Here is a 17,456-nt window from a genome sequence, read left to right as displayed (position 1 = left end):
GACTGCCAATGGCTCCTGGAGCTCTGGGGCTCCTTGGAGATATCACAATCCAAACCAAGGTTATTATAGTGAGGTGTTGTGATTATCCTAATGAAAACAAGAGTCATGGAACAAGTGAGAATCAAAAAACGTGGCAACTCACAATCATATCAGAAGTCTTCGTTACTATATTTTAAAAATATAGTTATTACCAAAGAACACTCTGCTTTCACCCTAAATGTTCACAATTTGTTTCCACACACCATCCTCTAGCCACTAAAAACAGATTGATACACAGTCACTTGGTGTAGGAGAGGGCCGAGCCTGCAAGAGATTAAGTTGTCATAAATGAGGTCACATAGTTCTCAGGAGATCAGTTCTATTCCCTTTCTAATACCTGGGGATCTGTCCATGGGCAGAGAAAGCTATCTCATGTAGGGAAGCATTTACTTCATGCCCAAGTGCTCATCTAAATTACTTAGATGCGATGTACAATGGACAGATGACAATCATTTGAAGAGAGTAGACGGGGAAAAAACTCAAGAGGTAGGAAGTTTAACAGGCCCACCTATTAAGATAGAAGAACGTGGACTTGATAGTAATACAAGTTGGCTGGAAGTTTAAGGGGCTTCCAGTGAAGAACATGGAGAGAGAAATATTTAATGCCATAATAAAAGACAGCATGACTGTATAGTTCTAAATCATGCATTCAACTTGCTTTTATGTTTTTTTCCAAAGCAATCCTTGTATACAGATGCTTCCTTGAAGGACCTTGGTGTTTGTTATGGCTGTTCTCTAGGACACAATACTCTGCTTTGAGATGCATAGCAATGAGGTAGGCATTGCTATTGTGTGTGTATTTATACTTTATGTATATATAGTGTAACCTCTGTGGTTTCTGATCACTGCTGCTGTCATCGAGTATCTCAATGCCATTTTCAAAGTAAATAACATTGAGCTTGTTAGTGCTCACTTTTTTCATCTATTAAATATTCATTTGTGGATTTGGTTTTAACATGACATTAGCTTGTTCATATTTGAGTCTTATAAATAAATTAAGGGAATATTAGCTCTGAGAAAACATCTACTGTGAATCAAAGAGAAGGTATATGACTGTATACATTGATTAGAAACATCTCATAAGGTTGAAGTATGGAATTAGATTACTTGTCCTGTACATATAAGCTATTTAAGTGGAAGTTCATGGTAAAGCAAAAAGTATTTCAGTCAGAGAACTTATTGTTTTGAAGACATCACATTAACTAACTGGCTTTCTGTCATTCATAATTCTGTTACTAATTCCATCATTATATATCTTGGGAGTGCTGACAGTAACATTTTCTTCTCCTTCCTCATTATGCATATCTACTGCAGAAGTTGATCTTTGGGAAACTGGTCCCTTATGTCTCTGAGAATCTAAAAAACAACACAAATACCAAAATTTGAGATTACAAGAGATTCAGGAGATTACAAGAATTCTCTTTTGAAAAAAGGCTTGTTACCCTTAGTGTGATGTACAGAGAGTTACCATTTCATAAGTTTGACAATGAGTACATTTATTTTGGGGCAAAGAAACGTACTTCTTTCTCTTCCACTCTCTCCCAGTTTCCCTTCCCATCCACAAGTTGCATAGTTCATTTTCAATGTAGTGTTTGGTGAGTACCGCCGCTACAATTGTTCACCTTTAGTCCCTCGGTTTCAGTGCCTCACTTGCCCTCCCCAAAGACAGATAAATAAACAGATAAGACAAAAATAAAACAAGAAAATAAACACACACCAAAAAGCTACAACAGACAAAAAGCAAAGCCAAGCCTCTCTTTTAATCTCTTTACAATGTACACATAATCTCTGTGAAAAGATCTGGACCGTGTCCTAAAAGTACTTAATTTTTGAGCCCATCTCAACCTAGTTTGTGTTCTCCACTGAATCTAATTAATACTCTGGACATAGTGTAGTTGTTATGTATTTCTTGAACTGACTAGCAAACAAATAAAGTGGGGTTATTTTTACCTGTCCATTGCCAAAACAAGTACATTGAAAGAAAAAGATATAGTGACTTCTGAAACAGAATACAATCCATACATCGATAAACTGAGTTTCAGAAAGAGGGACTAATATCAATCAGCAAGGAAAGTATGTCTGTTTCACAAATGTGCTATAAGAATTGGATATCCATATGGGAAAAAACTTAACCTAACAATAGCTCACATAAAACTAACTTTATGTGAAAGATAGAACTAAAAATAGAAGCTGCAACAATAAAACTCCTAGAAGAAAACACAGGTAAGAATAATTATGGATTTGGAGAAGAAATAACTTCTTAGCAAACTGTGTATGGAAAATCATTTCAAAAAGCACAGATAAATTAGACTTCTAAAAATTAAAAATATTTGTTCTTCCAAGAACAAATGAAAAATGAAATGCAAACATATCAAGTGGGGTAAATTATTCTGCTACAGGTATAAAGAAAAATACCTGTATCAAGAATTTATTTTTAAAATTCTTAACCTATAAAAAAGCACATAGACACCCATATTGAATAAATTAATAAATAGTTGGGCAAACAGGACCTTCGTTAAAGATGGTGTCACTTGCTATACTTTCAATGAAATGCCATTGTATATGCATAGAATGACTAAAATTAAAGCATGACAATATAAAATATACATAAAGATGAAGAACAAGCAGAATTGTCCTACACTGCAATAGGGATATGAAATAGTAAAAATCATCTTTGGGACAACCTCTGATAGTTTGGAAGGCTAAGCACACATTTATTTAGCACATGAACCATCTGATGCTATGTGCCTAGACAGATCTGAGCATAAATGAGAAGATGCCTTCACACAAAAATTTCTAGGATCTTTATTCATAGTATCCCATACTGCAAGAAAGACAAACGCCCATCCATGGCTAAATATAGTAAGGCCTATTTATGGCAGCTATGTTGCAAGACCTCCAGGAGATGCATGAAAGTGTGAACAGTATTGAGGTCCATGTGTGAAGTTTATGCATCTATATCCACGACTACAATAAAACTTAATTTATATATTTGTCAAGTAAGACATTAACAACAATAACTAAGAGGACAACACTAAGTACAACAGAGCAGCACAGCCGGATGGCTGAACACAATGGCATTTATTCTCTTACAGTTCAGGATTGTGGACATGGGAAATCAAGCTACCAACTCACCCTGGGGCACCCTGCTCCTTTGATGATTCTTAGAAACCTTCCTTGCCTCTCCCTAATTTCTGTTATTCTTAGGGTTTCCTTGATTTGTGACAGCATAACAGTCTGCTGCTTTCTTCACGTGGCCCTTTCCTTCCTGTATCCGTGTCCAAATTTTCATCTTGTAAGGGTCCCTCACATTTTAAAGACCCTATTTCTGATCAGATTGCATTCAGCAACCGAGTAGAGCAGGATTTGGTGGGAGGGATTGGGGCATAGGGGTTACAGCCTAATTTAATTCAGTAAAGGAATTGACCTCATCGAATCGAATTGACAAGAAGAGGGTAAAAGTGTGATTAAAAATTAGTAACCTTGTAAAAAGCCAATACTTGCATTGAAGACACTACCACATGTGCGAACCTAATCAGGTACGTTTTGTGTCTTTGGGGGTGGGGGGCGGGGGGGGGGGGGGGAGAGAGACTGGTCCTAGGACTTAAACTCAGGACCTAGGGACTGTCCCTGAGATTTTGGGCTCAGAGCTAGTGCTCTACCATTTGAACCACAGCTTCATTGCTGGCCTTTTTGGTAGTTAATTGGAAGTTTGAACTGTGATCCTCAGGCTCAGTCTCCTGAGTGCCCAGGATATAGGCATGAGTCACTAATGCCTGGCACAGGTACTTCTTTTCTTTTCTTTTTTTGAGGCAAAATGATAATCAATTGTTACAGTAAAGTCATATTTGTATTCTGAAAACAAGACTATAACTACACTGTCTAATCAAAGCAATGAGTTGAACTTAATTACTAAAAAATACTCATGTCTAATAATAATCATGAGGTCACTGAAAGCTCAGTAATTCATGGAGTTCAAGTCTGTTCTATTAACTGCCTGTGAATGGCCAGTTTGACGGAAGCTTGGTAGACTCTTGATTATATCCCAACCTACATAGAACATGTAGAGCCACTGAGAAGCTTCATAGACTTTTCCTGACCAAGGGGCAGCAGAGAGACACAGCCGTGGAAAGGTCAAGTAGGGGCATATCAACAGAGTTAATGGCAAATTTAATCGAGCCCTCAGGTTTCTCGCTCTGCTTCTTGGCAGTGGCTGAGCCCCATCTCTCTTCACATCTTCTGCACGATAGAGAAATTCTGCCTGAGTAATTTGGCACATGGCCACTCAGCAGAAGGCATAAGACCACAGCACAGTTGTTCAAATCCCACAAAGCAAGTTACTTGCACGATGGGCTAAGAGGGGACCAATAAAACTCAGAATGAGTCAGCTCCGGTGAGGAAGATGTTGAAGCAGTTTAGTTGCTTCTCTTGGCTTAAAGCACAAACAAAAAGTAGATTTTTCTATAAGTGCCATACAGAAGAATGGGAAGAGGAAGTAAAAACTTGAGAAGTATGAAGTGAGATATTGACAGTAACATTATACCAATAATGTGCATGGAATTTTGCAACTTAGGCACTGCTTTGTAGTTTTTAAAAGATGTTCTTACAATGAACCCATGAGCTAGTAGAGTCTGTGGCTGCCTTTTGGAGGGAAAGAAGGTGGGAAAATGACTGGCTAGCAGCAGTGAAGAACCTTGGGATGTGCTGAATAACTTGATTACTGTTATTGCTAAGACTATGATGGCACTCCTGCTGGCTATTGAGTCGCCTCCCACAGAGGACCTCTTCAAGAAATGCTTAAATGACTATATGGATTGTAAGCCATGTTCACAATATTTGTTCTTCATTAAAACAGTATTTTTTCAGGAAATCCTAGTGAGGTGAATTAAGCTTTGCTTATGTACCATGTAGATGGCATTCATGATAATAGCTCAGCAAATGCTTTTGAAATGAGTCGATATTGTTTTCAATCCACCTTGCAGAGGAACAATTTCAAAGGTAGATGAATGAAGAGAAGAAGCAAAGGGAGAGGGAAACAGTCACAAAAAGCAATGCATATCCTATAAAATTAAGAAAATGGAGATGAAGAGGGGTTAGGGTTGGTAAGGAAGATGCTTTATATTCATATACTTCTTTGTTGGATGTGAATTCCTTTATGAAAAAGCTAAAATATAAAAAAATGTAATTTTCAAAAGAGTATATGTACAAGGACAAGACATACGTGTGTTTTATGTTCTTCCATTCTAACACCAAAACATAAGTTTAAAACTTTGCCAAGCTGCCAAACTTTCTTCAATGTTTCTTTTCCAGCATGTATATGAGAAATGCTATGTTTAATACAGAACTCAACTTATAGGTCTCAGTCTATCTACACTTTGCAAAACCCACTTTGATTAAATCTGGATAAAACCTAGTAGACAGAAATTCCATGAATTTATAAGTGTGTTTCTCTCAAATGATAGGCAATTTCAAGCAATGGGCAATTAATAAATAATGTCTGAAATCTCCCAGAGATCTTAAAATGTGCCACCATTCATGGGTTTGAAATAGTGAGTATGGCATTTTGGGGAGTAAGTCACAAACAACTACTTGAAATTACTGAGAACAAACTTCCAAGCACTAATGTTTGAATACTGAAGAAAAAAGTTTGGACAGACAGAGCCTCAAAGCAACGGTGCCACTTTTGAATGTGCTTTTGGAGGCTCAGAGCATGCTCAGAAAATGGTTTTGTGTTACCATGACAAAATGCCTGAGGCAATTAATTTACCAAAATGAAAAAAAAATTAATTTGTTTTTGAAGTTCTGGAGTTTTAATGGAAGACCAAGCAATCCATTAAGCATATAGGGGAACAGATTGTTTCCATCATGAACCAGGAAAGAGTAAGAAATCATCAGAAAAGCTAGGCCCAAGGAGCTCTTGAAACCTTTAAAAGCCTCTCTTCCATGAACCAAGGACCTCTTGCTCTACCTCGAACTTACAGACCTCTGGGGGAACATTCAACCAAATCTCAGTACTGGGAAAATGTCAGGTCTTAAAACAAGGTCATTTACTAGAAAAACAAAGGGACTATGCAGAATCAAATCTCTACAGAAGTTAAGAATGCTTCAGCCTACACAGGAGAGAGAGAGAGAGAGAGAGAGAGAGAGAGAGAGAGAGAGAGAGAGAGAGAGAGAGAGAGAGAGAGAGAGAGAGAGAGAGAGAGACTGTGTGTGTAATATGTGGTACTGGGATTTGAACTCAGGGCCACACCCTTGCTACCCAGGCATTCTGCCCATTAACCTGTGTTCAAAGCTTCTCCTGCTTTAGTTATTTTTCAGACAGTTTCCTTTCCCTCCTCCCAGAACTTGCCTTGGATTGTCATCCCCCTACGAATGTCAAATCTTCATAGTTGGAACTATAGAAACACACCATCTTGCTCCCCTTGTTTGAGATGGGGCTCTTGTCAACTTCCTTCCCCTAAGCTGGTGTTGAAACATGAGCATCTCCATCTCTACCTCCGAAATTGACTGGATTTTTTTTCTTGAAGATTCATTTTTATATCTTTGTGATGTAGGAGTTTAACATCAAGGATGGCAGTATAGACGATGCTGGTTATTTTCTGGTAGAAGAGTTACTTCTGAAAGATAGCATAGAGTTACGTCCCTGTCCATTCACATTTTGTTTTCCTCCTTGTTCTCTATCCCATAATTGAGCCCTCTTCAAAGATTGTTGTGATCGTAACTGTCAAGCACAAGGCTTGCTTCAGGATGGGTCAATTATTACTCTGTGCATCTATATTGTGTCCAAATAAGTTCAGGTGGCCAGAACTAAGCTCTTTCCAGGGATTGCATTAGCTAGACCTGGCCCAGTGCTCTGAGGACTCACTAGCACTAGTCATGTTCCAACTGTCAGAACAGGCAGGCTGAGGAGCGCTTGTCATATAACTATGCCTGCTTCCTAACGTTATTAACATCTGAATGTGTGTGAACTAAAAATTTAATGAAATTGCTGAAGTTTTATATTGATTCCTTGGCACTAGACGAGACCCTATTAGACTGTTGATAGAAGCCTCAGAAGATAAATGAAATATCTTTGGGTCTTCAAGAAAATTGGTCTAAAATTAGAGCTCAAGGCTACTTCATTTTGTTCTGTTTTATTCTTTAAATTTCTCATGTCATCATCAGAGCTTAATTTTAACCTTCTTGCCATTCTATTTTGGTTGCAATTTGGTTTTTGCATGGTGCAACAGCAAGGTACAGAATTTGTCAGCAGCAGAAGGAATGAAAGATGTGGGAAAGCTACTGAGTATTCTGTGCCACGAATGTTCACCTAGATTCCAAGCCCAAAAAAGAGCTGGAAAATGGATTGCATTTTCCCCTTGTAGTGGCTTAGATTTTAGTGGCTTAAAACCTGATGTTCACCTGTGTACAAAGTAATTATCTAATATATTCTCCCAAAAATATTATTTCATTTACTATTAACACAACAATAACTTTATGTTAGAAAGGGAGGGAAATTACGTACACGGTATTCTACACTTCTGTGGTTACATATATTCAGACTTTATGTGTGCAGCATAGTCTTTAGGAACTATTCTTTAAAGAACATCTACCTATATTTAATTAAATGCCTATACAAAACAAATTTTTAGAAAGGATTATCATCAGATATTCTCTCCTCTATAAAATACCTTGGGATGAGTTCCAGAACACTTAGCTTTTATTCTATATCTAGGTTTATGCTGCTGCTGGAAGGAAAATCACTAATTGATAATTAGCTTTCCTCTGGTGTAAGAAAAATTAATATTCCCTAATCTCTGGTACAAGATGGAATTGCAGAGCAAGAGGAAGCTTTAGCAATTAGTCATTAAAAAAGAGGACTAGAACAACACAAAGCAATAAAATATATTGTTATTTGTGTAATAATAGTAAGAAACTGATTTACTGATTTGTTTCAAGATGAAGAACTTCCAAGAGAAATACCTTGGTGTACTCTGCATTTTGAGGCATGTTATAGGTAAAAGAGCTGCAGAAATCAAAGTGGCTCCTTTTGGGTTGTTATCTAAACACATAATTTTGGAGTCTAAGACATCCTTTGAGATCAAAAGAGTCATTAAGAAACCATTTATCTACAAGAAATACCAGCAAGAAAGCAGTGAATCCAGATGGTTGTAAAGTTTTATTTTAGGAAATATTTAGTGATAAAGTATATCCAATTTTAAATGAAACTTTCAAAGAGGCAGTAAAGCTCTTTCATCTTAATTTAGTAAACAATTCCTTCTTAAGACTCCAAAATAAGAATTTCCAAAAAGCTAACTTGATAATTTAGTATGAGTATAGAAAACTTCAGAGGAAATAAATATATGTTTTTTTAAGACTTTTTTTTAAAGCAACAGAGAATTGTCCAGGATAAGACTTTGCAGTTCTGTGCCTCTTGCGTGGGATAAAAGTAGTCAAGAATATAATAAAATGTATCTACTTGAGACATAAGAAGTATAAAAAATTCCAGTTTTATGGAATAATATGCCTTAGTGTACAGAATTGGACAGCAGTGACTTACCATCAACTATCCTTGCTCAGACCAGGACAGGTTTTCAGCTATTTGCTTTTGATAAATTCTTGATGTAATTTGTTCTTGTGAACTGTTCATTTTATCTTACAGGAATCTAGTGTAACTTTGCCACCCATTTCTCTTACCTTCTGGTGATGAACCCATAGCTCTTACCCCTTCTCTGCTTTCATCCTCTGACCTTCAATAGAGTGGACACCCCCCCTGGGTTACCAGAAGAGTGAGAGGACAGTCTAAGGAAATAGCAAAGCACTACTGCAATTACCGTGACTGAGACAATGGTGGAGCCATTATCTACATTTATCCAGCTGGAGCCCATGAGATCCATTTCTGGAGCACATTTTCCTTTATCTGGGAAAAAGGTTTCTTTCATTGGAACTTCCCCTGAACTCTGAGGATAAAGATGCATCTGAAGCAAATTTAGTCCAGTGTTGTTCAGATATCAATATGATTTCTGTGGATTCTTTTTTAGGTTTGTGTTTGGAGATGGATTTTTCAAACAATGCAGCAAATTTCTTTTCTATGGACATATATGATATGAGAACATGAATTAAAGAGGAAATGTGTTACAATACAGGTTCTCAGACCACACCCCAGACCATTTGAACCAATATCATGTAGAAAAGAGGCCGCCAAGAGTTCCCGGCAGCTTTGATAAATGTGAAAGTTTAGAGAAACATAAAAGCCTAGGGACTTAATTAAGAGTACCAGCTGACTAGTGCTCAAAGTGGTGATAAAAAAATCTGTATTTTAGATCTGTATTTTAGGCACAGTAGGTTTAAGGCCTGGCTTTATATCTACTAGCTTGGTGACATTTGGCAAGGTTATAGTTTCTGTGTTTTCCTCCGTAAGTTCACAACAGTTTTTCACAAGTTGAAAGGTTTAGATGTATAGTAAATGAGAGTGTTTATGCAAGTCTCTTAACATAACATGTTGCACATATTGAATATTTCATCACATTAATACTTACTATTTTATTGATTTGATTATTAGAACAAGTTAATCTTTCCTGAAACATTTGGAAAACAGCTCAAACTGAAGATGTTTTACTCATGGTCTTATAATTGTAAAAAAAAAAATCAAGTAATGGGCTATGTACAACCTTTGCTTAATTTATTATTGTTACTACTATTACTATTGCCAAATATTTAGCCCTTATGATGCAACAATAAATGTAACTAAAATTTGCTCACTGAACAACTTAAGTCAATTTCCCTTTGGTGTACAGAAGGAAATGTTTATATTAAAAAGGCCAAAAATTTAGTCCAGCAGTAATCACCTTCCATAATTGCATTAAAATTCCATTAAAATTCTATTTGATCCAAGAAAATCCAGAGGAAGAAGAGATACTGTTGTTACCTACTGTAAAGTCTTCATAAAGATCTTTCCTTTCATTTCGCTAGATAAATGCGAGAAGAGAATGCCAGAAAGTCTTTATTTAATGTGACTGTGCAGAGAGACACACTCTGTAACCTTTGCCCACTGATGCCTTCTATTGAGAAAACAATCTTTGAAAGAGAGAACTTAATGAAATACTTGGCTTACAAAGTGAAGTGAGAGCCTAAAGCACTGGGTGTCAGCTGTAGGCTGAACTACAATACAAACAGTGATGCTTTCCTGAAGGAATAACATATATTTGTATTTTTGAGATAGCCCCTTAAGGAACAGAACAAAACACAGACACAATAAAGGGATCAGAAAGAAATAGTCACACAAGAGATTGTGTAATAACAAGGTTCCAGGTGTTATGGAATTTTCCTTCCTAGAAAGCGACTTATTACAATTTGTACGATTATTTATTTATCTGTTTAATTTTGTGTTAGTGAGGATTAAATACAAAGCCCTGTGCTTGCCAGGGATGTGTCTGACTCAAGCCAGTTTCTGGCCCTTCCATTTTGTTTTTGAGATAGGATCATGTTACCATTGCTCAGGCTGATCAAGAACTCAACATCCTTCTATATGAACTGCCCCCTCGCTGGGATTATAGGCGTGTGCCATCATGCCTAGCTAATGTTGTTTTTTTTAATAGGAATAATTACATTGCTGCAGTTACTAGAAAACATTCATAGGACCTATTTCTCTGTTTAGAATTCACCCCAGTTTCCAGTAAAGTCTATTGCTTATATCTTTTTTCTTTTTGCATTTAATTAATTAGCCCATACTAACAGGTCCTGGACTTGAACTTAGGGCCTTAGCATTATCCCTGAGCTTTTTTGCTCAAGGCTAGTACTGTACCATTGGACCTACAGCTCCACTTCCAGCTTTTTGGTGGTTAATTGGACTTTTCTGCCATGGTTGGCTTTGAACTTTGATCCTCATATTTCAGCCTCTTTATAGCTAGGATTACAGGTGTGAGCCACCAGTATCTGGCACATTTGTTTAGTTTTCATAGAAAATAATTGAGTGAATGAAGCACTCAACAGGAATACGACTGCCCAGAAGCAAGAACTTGAGCTGATATTTCTACCCTACCCCTCAGGAGTATCCAGAACTCTTAGGGAGTGCCATACAAATCTCATTGGGTATAGACCTCTTAGAGAATCTCCAGGAAACTCTCCCTCCTGTTTATATTTTAGATTTTTATAGGAAGAGTAGATTACAGTTTTCTGGCATATATTCTGACAATGTCATTATTGCTTTGTAAGCCATAAAGTAGCACTTTGTAACATATAAAGTGCTTTTATATGTGCTATCAGATTCATCCACATAAGAAATCTGCAAAGTCGGCAAGACAAATAGTAATGGTCTTGTGTTACAGAGGAAAAGAAAATGAACGAAGGGAAGGTAAAAGGGAAATTGGGTCATCTGCACAAGGCCCAGGGACTACTAACTGTCAGACTAGTTCTAGACACGTGGATCCCCAGAAACTTCCTCAGGAACATTGTTTTGGTGTCAAACCTGAGGAGTTCACCAAGTCCCAGGACATTTGTGAGCTGATCTTCTAGACTCTGGTGCAAGATCGCCATCTACCCTCCAACCCCTTTGTAATATAAATCCAGGCCTATTGGTGAATAGCTCTGAAAACCATGCCTCTGGCCACGAAGACATACCCTCTAGTTTCCTGCATTTGGGTCTTCAACTTTTCCCTCAAGAGACTGAAGACTTCAGGGTCGTGAGTAGATCAAGCTTTATTTATTCCTGGCATATTCACTTGCTGTGCCTGTTGTAAAATAGTCCCATTTTACTGATTACATTCAGTGTATTTAAAATAACAGAAATGCATTGTTCCCATGTTTTTGGAAATCGAAGTCTGGCATCCAACAGAAATCAAGGTGTCAACAGTGTCATTCTTCCTCCATATTCCCCAGGGGAGAATCTTGCTGTTTCTAGCTTTTTGCTGCCACCAAGTTCTCATGGCATGTGTTTCTATTGTCCTTACTTCTACCTTCACAGTCACATTGCTCTTTCCTCATATGTCACTATTATCAGATCTCAGCCACACCCATAAGATTATCTTAAAGTCATCCAGATTCACCAAGATAACCACACTGTCTCATAATTCTGAATTCAGTCATATAACAATCAAGCACCATTTCCTGTTACATATAAAATAACATGCACAGATTTTAGGCATAAGAAGTTGATATCTGAAGGTACCATTTTCAGCCTTAGGCGCTTGGACTTTGCATCTCTGTTCTCTTGCAGGGCTGCATGAAGCATCTTTCTATATTGAGACCCTGCTGGGCTGAATTTCCTGCTTCAAAGCAGGGCAGCTTCTATCCTCACATAGCACTGCCTAGAGTGTTTGCCGATTGTGCCTAGTCTAGCCTGAAGGTATTTTCCTTAAACCACACGGCTATTTTCTCTGAGATTCTTCTATGCAGGAGAAAAATTTGACTTGGGAATTTCTGGTTGCCAAAAATATCACTGTGAGTAAACTTACAGTTCATTAAAAAATAAAAAATCCATTTATCCTTTCATTAATGTTTATGTTCTACTCTATTTTTCATTGTTTATCTTCTCCAATAGATAAAGGTGTTATATATTTATTTTATAACTTGCCATTTCGTCTTTGATCATTCTAACCTGACTGAAAAGATTTAACTGTAACTACTCCTGGTTTGGCCACCAAGAGTCAGCATGGCCATATAAATGAGCATTTAAAAGAGGACTCTTTGGAAAGTGAAGAGGGATAGTAAATAGTATCTTTACCTTACTTTCAAATGATGATTTCTTTTTATGTTTCAGGACTCATTGCAATCACAATTATTGTTCTTCCTTGGCCATCTGTCTGTTTTTGGTCTTCACAAATAAATGATCAACTCCACAAGGTAGTAGGAATTATATCCACTTCGATGGCTTTCTTTTCAGTATCAATTTGGCCCTTGGTTCACTGTAACCATTCTACAGACATTTGTGAATTAAAGAACAAGACTTTCATGTTTAATGTTTACTTGTTTTGATACAATTAAATATTTTAGATGACCTTTATAAACCTCAGCTGAGTTTCCCAAATGATCTTCCTGGTTTGTCTTCCATTACATACAATACACTGGTTCAAAAACACCCCAGATGTTCACTACTCTAGAATTTGTCTCATAACTTCCAGCCTGTGTATCTTCCTGCTCCCATAACTTCTCCTACCTGAATTACCTTTCTATATCTTTAAGGGTTTTCACCTTATTTACTATTAAAAGCCTTTTTCCAATACCACCTTCGCTATGAGGCTTTAAGGATTTGATTCTGATTTGATGGTGGTAGAATTTTCTCCTTCCTGTCTGAAATGTAGTCATTTGAAATGTAGCCATATACACACACATATATATGGGTTGTGCATAAAGATTGAAGATGTAGTGGTGTATGCTAGCCCACTGATAACCCTGCACAGTGTCTTGCATAGGAATAAAAGGCACTAAGTAATGGTTAGGTGTACTTTAAGATATTGTATTACAATATCAACGACGTTGAATCTGCTTCTTTAATCTGCCTATGTGTTGAAAATTATATATATGTATAACATACTTATATATATGAACACACACACATATACACACATATGTAATTAGAGTTAGGCCCAGGCCACATCAGTCTTTTTAAACATACATGAAAAGATTCGTAAACATCAATGTGGAGATGAAGTGTAGACACAGAAAGCAGAGAAGTAAATTAAATAAGGCTTTGTTACCAGAACCAGACATTGTACAGAGGGATTTATATACATGACTGAATTTAAATTCAAGCCTAGAAAACCTTATGAAGTATATGCTATAGTTAATTCTTTGAAGCATCCTATTTGGGAAGAAATAGGAATAATTCATGACAAATGACTCATACCAACAAATCTGAAATGGTACTATTGTTAAGAAAGCTCCACACCAGAGCAATTTTAGCTTGAATAAAGAGAAAAAGAAAGTAGCTCAGGGAACCCAAAACAGACTCGAAGAATAGTGTGAGAATTAAATCCTTAAGAAATATTAAGAAGGTGAAAAACTGTTCTACTAACTGGTATTTTGTCAAACTTACATAGTCAGAATAGATATTAACAAAGACAGGGAAATTAAAGAACTGTCATTAATTTATAAAGGGGAATGTTAATTAAAACCTGAGAGGAGTCTTGGAGAAATTACTTCTGTTATTTATTTCAAGAAACCTTTTGAACTGCTAATGAGAACATTTGGATTATCTCAGGAATAATTGCTTTGGTATTTATTGAATCAAATTATGAATTTCTGAAGTTGGGGAGAGTGAGAGAGATTAGATACAAATGAAAGAGAAACATAGGAAAGCTAGGAATTGGTAAATAAACACAGATTAGGTTTAGAATTGGGCAAATAGAAGGTAGGATAAAAATTACTTTCAAAAATATGTAGAATTCAGCAACCTCATTGTCTTATGTCAAAGTACACCCCAATTTCCCATTCAAACACTGATATATTTTGACAATATAGAAGACGAAAGATGGCGGGGTGAGGGAGAGAAGAAATCATTTCTAAAAAGCACACTTTCTGCAGAATTCACAAAGGTTTTTGTTGTCTTTGTTCTTATCTAATATTCTGCCTGTAGATACTGGAGTTTTCTCCACTTTCTTTTCCTAGCTATGGTGAATGACATCCCTTTTGAAAATAAGTGTCTGAAACTTGAGTCTCTGAAACAGAATTACAAGTTTATATGGTAGTCTATGTTTTAGAGATTATGTATTATATCCACAACAATTACAACAGATGAACAACAATGAACAAGGGTTTTAATTTCTTCACATATGAAGAAATTTTTAAACAATATTTAATTTTTTTTCAGTACTGAGGTTTGAATATAGGGGTCTTGCAGTCTGCCGCTTGAGCCACTCAGTTCTTTTTGCTGTTAGTGGTCTTTTAATGAGGTCTTACGTTTCGCCATTTTGACCCATCATCCTACTATTTACATTTTGTTTTTTGTGTATGTGGAAGGACAAAAACATACTATTGTGCTTAAATTTTTTATTGATTAAGATGAGATACCATTAATTTGTTCTTCTTGCCTCTAATCATGTTTTTTCTGCTGTTGGTCTTTGAAGTAGCTAATATTATATTATAGGTGTGACTCATGATACTTGGCTTAAACACACTTTTTCCATGTAGAATAGTAACATATTGATGAGAACAGAAGTGCCATATGACCCTTGAAACAAGAACTTACTGAATAGAATTCTTTAGCTGTATGAATTATTTGTTTACCCAAAAGAACAAAACTTGTGGTCCTATATGACTTTCTCTTAGATTAGATGTCTAACTTTACCATTCAATATTCATGTCCATATGTTATACAACATACATGTGCTTCCATGTCCTTCTTCAACATTGTGAAAAGGAGGAATTGGGGGTTGTAGCATTTAATATTTGCATGTTGGAATGAATACCAATGATTTTGTCTTGGGTGAATTTTCTAGAAACAAATCCCAATAAGCAGGTATCCGTGAAAGTGGTTTGTTGTGAAGGGCCCCCATTTGAAACCGTTAGCGGAAGGACAAAAGAGGAGAAGGAAAAGATCAGCCAAGTAGGTCTGTGTTCTCATGCCTACAATATTGTGGAGCATTATCTCCTGAGTGGTTTTAGCTCAGCCTTTCAGGAGTGCACTGGTATGAAACTGGAATATTTCCTGAGAGCTGTTGCCATCAGGAACAAAGAGGATGAACTGTTTCGCTGTTGTGGATAAGGTAGGATCAAACATTTTTCAGTTCTCTCATGCAGGCACACAAAACAAGTTTTAGCAGCCCGAGGCAGCTCTCCAATAAAAGATGTGGGTATTGACTACTGGGACTGAAAACATACTTGGGATTGTGCAGAAAATGGTGAAAAAAGGATCCAAGGGGGACGTATGGAATACTGAGAACGTCTATCACAGATATTAAGAAAATGCATTATCTATCTTCATGATAAGGACAGACCAGCTAGGGATTGATGCTGATTGTGGGGTAGAATCAGTCATTTGCTATAAATAATGTGAAAGAAGAATTTTGTATCAAAACTTTATTTATTAAACAAAAATGCACCATTGGAATAACATTTCTATAAAAATGGATATGGGACTGTTCTACAGTGATTACAAAACCCCTTTTTCCTTGTGTAGTAGTATACAAGATCGTGTGTAGAAACAGTCATTGTTTTAAACTGTAAGCAAGTTTCCTTTTTCATAGAACAAGATTTACACTTAAATATTGCAATCACTAGTCTAATTTGGTTAACAATGCTAGAGTCTGACAAGTTAAAGAAACTCTTTGTGGGATCAGAATACCTTTGAGTTAAAGGCATTTTGAAACAACAAAAATTTTCTTTCTTTTTTATTCCCACTAAGGCTAGTTAAAGCTGTAGTATACCCATTTCTACCATATAAACATACCACTATCACACTAACAATTGTCTTGAGTTGCAAAGCCCTTTAAAAGAATGACTAGCACTGATCCGCAAAATGCTATCCAAATGATTTTTAGGTTTGGTATTCATCTTCTTTGAATAGCCCTAGGAAGGGAGAAGGCATTGGTGATGGAATTTCAGTGAAGGCTTTGCCTGGACTGGACATTTCCTCTTAGCAATGGACAGTTCATTTTCCAGCAATGTCCCTCTGAGCTACGGAACACTGCAGCTTTAACAGCCATACCTAGCCTAGATACCAACCAACCAGATCTCCCTTTTTATTTATCATAAATTATCCAAAAAAGAAGCCACTCTAAATAATAAATTAAATATTACTTATAAAAAGTACACCCCAGACCCACCCCTCCCTTCCCCCAAACAAGCTGACAATTCACAAAGTTTAGAATTGTCAGGTTTACCCTACAATAATAAAAAAACAGCATTTCTCCTCCTCTCCAACATTCCTTTCTTGCATCTCAAAATCCACGTTCAGCACACAGTGAGATTCCTTGGCCCATGACTCCATGTATATGACATCTTGTAGAGCTCTTCTACAGCTCTTTTACCAACAACAACAAAAACATAGGATGGCAATGTACAAAAGACTCTCTACTGAGAGCAAGAGAAAAAAGTCCTTCAGAGTGCAACTGGAAGTCCACTAAGTAAATGCTATCTAGTGTGACAATGGGGAACACAAATCATCACAAGGGGACAATGGGGATCACAAATCATGTTCATTGGCTGGCATGGGAGTGGCATTTAGTCTCCTATCTAACCTCATTGACCTGAATCAATTCTTTTGGCAAGCAAGTGTTTAGATTACAAGGTTTGACTGAGGTATGGGGATGCATCTTTTTCAATGGGATAGAATATCATATAAAACATCAATCTGTAATTTTCCCAAGTATCCAATTTACTTTAAAACAAGCTTTTCTGAATATTTAAATGATTTACAAAAACCAACAAAAAATACAAATTCTGAGTAAACTGTTGCCTCGAGTGTGATTCTGAAGGAGCGAGAGGTGTGTGTCTGGGGTTGA

This window comes from Perognathus longimembris, chromosome 15 (assembly GCF_023159225.1).
Source record: "Perognathus longimembris pacificus isolate PPM17 chromosome 15, ASM2315922v1, whole genome shotgun sequence".
Classification (NCBI taxonomy): Eukaryota; Metazoa; Chordata; class Mammalia; order Rodentia; family Heteromyidae; genus Perognathus; species Perognathus longimembris.
This window is presented reverse-complemented; position numbering follows the sequence as displayed.